Source organism: Sinohyriopsis cumingii, chromosome 10 (genome assembly GCF_028554795.1).
Source record: "Sinohyriopsis cumingii isolate HCF-2022 chromosome 10, ASM2855479v2, whole genome shotgun sequence".
Taxonomy (NCBI): domain Eukaryota; kingdom Metazoa; phylum Mollusca; class Bivalvia; order Unionida; family Unionidae; genus Sinohyriopsis; species Sinohyriopsis cumingii.
Genome location: NC_142970.1, coordinates 92331399 through 92335903, shown reverse-complemented (window position 1 = coordinate 92335903; position 4505 = coordinate 92331399). Strand labels below are relative to the sequence as shown.

Here is a 4505-nt window from a genome sequence, read left to right as displayed (position 1 = left end):
CAATGTCAGAGGGAAGGAAGTAGATGGGAAAACAATATCATTACACAGATTTCCTGCAAGATGTAAACTACGTAGAGTTTGGCTTCAGCGGTCACGGCTAGTAGGGAAAGATTTCACTTACACAGCTAACAGTCAAATGTGTTCCGATCATTTTGTGAATAGAAGTGGGCCGACAAAATAGCATCCAGTGCCTTCAGTTTTCCCAAACAAGGTGTTTCAAACGTCGGTAAGTGGCTACATTGAGTACTATTATGCTCCATCCATTTTAAAAGAGATGTTATTCTGTGGTTTTTAATCAGCTGTAATCAATAGCATTGTGTATGCTTTTTAATAAATAGTCATATTCTATATTTAACTTATTAAGTGTACTCCTCTCTGTGATGTGTTACATACAGATGTTCAGAGATAACAAAAGTTATGCATTTGTGTGTAGTCTGCTACTGCACTGTAGTTTAATTTGATGTTGTAATGACCTTTACCAACTGTTGTATTGTCTTGAAATCTGCTGTTGCCATTTGCACTGTAATGTCCACAAGTACACAGTTACACAATAAATATGGACTGTCTACCCATCCAGTGCTTAAAGAGAATGCTGTTACTTACACCAGCACCAACTTTTAATATGTGCATGCTACACATGTATATGTAAATATTAATTAACTGTTATAAAAATTATGTTTATATTTGTATAACTATTTAATTTCAGAATCTGGAGAGTGAAACCTTGGAACTTGCCAATAGTGACTTTCAACTAAATGAAGATATGGAACAAGGTGACATTGATGAACAACAGAGTGATGACGAGGACGATTTAAATGATATTTCAGAACCATTTATTGCAAAAACTGAATCACCTCTGCACATCTCTATACATTTACATGATTATTGTGGACCAATAAATTTAAATGATATTGCCGCCAGTCATATTAAAAACCAATCAACACAAACCAATACCCAACTGAGGATAGATGTTTCTACAGTGTGATTTTAATGAAATGTCACCTGAACATGGCACACCTGTTAACAAAGTGACAACTGTAGATTGCGGGATACAGGTTAATTCCCCCGTTTTAACATTTGAGGATATTGAACATGATGACCAAAAATTTCTATTTTATACCGGAGTTCCAAATTCAGCTATTTTCAAGTCATTATTTGATGAAATTAAGGATGATGCTACAAGTCAGACAGGTCGTTATGGTGCTACAAATGGAAAGGGACGTCCAAGACACTTGCGTCTGATAGATAAATTCTTTCTTGTCTTGATGCGATTGAGACTAGGCTTGTTACTGGAAGATTTAGCAGATCGATTTAACATTGGAACGTCGACATGTGGAATGATTTTTAACAAGTGGATTGATTATTTGTATATACAGTTAGATTTTCGAATCCAATGGCCATCAAGACGTGCTGTTGATGACCATATGCGACTTTGTTTCAAGGAAAAATATCCAAATTGTAGGGTGATAATTGACTGTACAGAGCTACGCACAGAAACGCCTAGTTCCTTACAACACAAATCTTTGATGTACAGTGATTACAAATCACATATGACATGGAAAGAGCTAATAGGAATTAGTCCAGCAGGGGTTGTGATATTTGTATCAGATTTGTGGGCAGGGAGTGCAAGTGACAAATTACTAAAGACAGTGCCCTGGTTGACATGTGTGAACCTGAAGATGCCATTATGGCAGACAAAGGATTCCTTATTTCAGACATCACAACCCCAAAAGGTGTCCATCTCATCATCCCTCCATTTAAACAAAAGAAAAAACAGTTCTCCAAAAGAGAAGCGCAACAAACACGAACAATTGCAAATCTTCGTATCCATGTTGAGAGACAGATGGAAAGAATAAAAAATTAATATTCTTAAAACTTATGTCACAGCAAGTAACAAAGATATGGAAGATATGTACACGATTAAAAATGTACAGCCACCACTTTGCAAAGCATATTAGTATTATATTTAATTTACATGTATTATAGCAATCTGTTATGATCATATGCATGACATTACTTTCAAAATTTTTGTGGCAATAATTTTGATTTTTAAAAACACCTGCCTATATAACAACACAAACTCATTTAGTAAACATGTCAACTGCAGTTTTAATAAAAAAAACATTAAACTCTTCAGTCCATATTGTTGTGTAACTTTTTATTCCAATCTCATTGAGTCGATAAATTACTTGAAATGTCACCGTATGTCATTAATTTGACAATCACTTTATTTCTCTTTCTCGTCATCACTGACCGACTAGTAGAGAGGAACACCTCTAAGCACACGTGTTGTGTGTACATTGCAGGAATAATTCCTTTCAAATAGAAAGAATTTAGTTTTTCTACCATAATATTCCAGAATTCTAGATTGAATGGAATGCGTTGAATAGATGGTGGTTGCTTCAAAGTCCAAACCACAAAATCACACCAATCCTTGCCCGTAATGGCCATTTGTCCTTGCACTTGAAAATAATATGCATGCTTCCTTTTTAAGATTGCACTGCCATGGAGGTCTAATGTACAAAAGAAATCTGAATCTTGAGTACATTCACTTGGAGATTTAAATTTCCATTTGTCGGATTCTGGACACTTTATTTAGAGTAACCCTGAGGAATCTTGACAACAAGGATCATGAACAACTCCATCTGGACTTGCACCTAAATGAGGAAAAAGTGTGTTAACATAAAGCCCACACGGTGTCACATGAAGATCTGGATGAGATTGTGTCATGATACTTATATAAGTTCTCCGGGCTACAGGTTCATGATCCCTACCCCATTTGACATACTTGTTATCAAATTGATTGATTGATTGTTTATTTTTTAACGGCGCATCAGCACTTTTAGGCTATTTAGCGCCAAACAAAGTGCTATTTCTATAATCTTTTAAAACTTATAAAAGGTCCTATATCGACCAGCGATATAAAAGAACAAATGGTTGAAATTAAAAACGGTAAGATGGTAACGGTGCAAAATAAAGCTTCCCGATCAACGGGAGATGTAAAAAGATGAATAGGTATTAAAATGGGACGGTATATATATTGCATAAAACTGCACAAGGTGATAGCATAAAAGTCAGAGTTTAGAGTAAATATTTACGGCTTTCAAGAACTCGATAATACGAGTGATATTTATATTATCAAAAAGTTCTTTCATGTCATGCACAACGTAATAACGATCGCGCGTAGGTTGTAGGTCAAAGCACTCTATCATAAAGTGCTTGACAGTGAATGGTTCATTGCAAGAAACGCACTCTGGTGGGTCTTCACCTTTTAGTATGTGGGTGTGGGTGATATAAGTATGACCAATTCGGATTCTTGCAATGACTACCTCCTCCCTACGAATGGTTCTGTAGGAAGGAGTCCATTCTCCTAGAGTTGGTTTGATTGCATGAAGTTTGTTATTCACAGCATCATTCCATGATGCCTGCCACTTCTGACGTAAGAACTTTCTGATACAAGGTTTAAAATCAGTATATGTTATTTTAAAATCAGATGGTTCTTGAGAAAGGGCCATTTTAGTAGCGCGATCTGCTGTTTAGTTACCTTTAATACCAATGTGGCTAGGTAACCAACAGTATATTATATTGTGGGAGACACTCAGCTCGGTATTTTTTACGAGTATGTTTTTCAATAATGGGTTCTCCAGTTTTCTATTGTGTAGCGACTGGAGTACTGATAGAGAGTCGGAGAAGATGATACTGTTTAAAATACGGTTCTTTTCTATATGTTGCAGAGCAAGGTCTATTGCTCTGATTTCGGCTGTAAAAATTGATGCTCCATTTGGTAACCGAACTTGCGTTGTGTGATTTCCACAAACAAAGGCTGCAGCAGCCTTTTCCTCATCCTTTGATCCATCAGTGTAAATTCTGGTGTAGTTTTTAAATTCGGTGAGAAGTTCATGGTAAGAGTTGTGGAAGATAGAAGGGTTTGTTTCGGATTTTTTTCCATCGTGTAGCGTAAAACGTACTTTTGGTTGTTTAATTAGCCAGGGTGGTGTTTCAGAGATGGATGTTTTCTGAATTTTAGAAAGATCTATATTTGTAGTGTTAAGGCTGGATGATATTCTAATGCCAAAGGAAGGTATGGCGTTTGGTTTATTTTCGTATAAAGTTTTGTATTTGGGTTGAAAAACAGCCGAAAAAGCAGGATTCAGAGGGTTTGATTTTAATTTGAGAGCATACTGTGCGGAAAGCATTTCTCTACGATGCGATAACGGTGGTTCATTCGCCTCAGCTAGAAGGCTTTCACACGGGGATGTTTTAAATGCTCCCAGAGCCAGTCTTATTCCCTGATGATGAATTGGATCAAGCATTTTAAGATACGATTTTCTGGCTGAACCATACACAACGCAACCATAGTCCAGTTTGGAGCGAATAAACGTTCTGTTTAAATTTAAGATGACTTTTCTATCAGCACCCCAGTCAGTGTGCGCTACTACTTTAAGTAGGTTAAGTGCTTTTAAGCATTTAGCTTTTAAGTTCTTTAGGTGTGGAATAAAGGTCAG

General features: G+C 36.4%; 1 pseudogene; it reads left to right on the top strand.

The window, feature by feature from the left end:
• The first annotated feature begins 616 nt into the window (after positions 1-616).
• LOC149790584 (uncharacterized) lies at positions 617-1871 on the top strand (annotated as a pseudogene).
• Positions 1872-4505: the final 2634 nt, after the last annotated feature.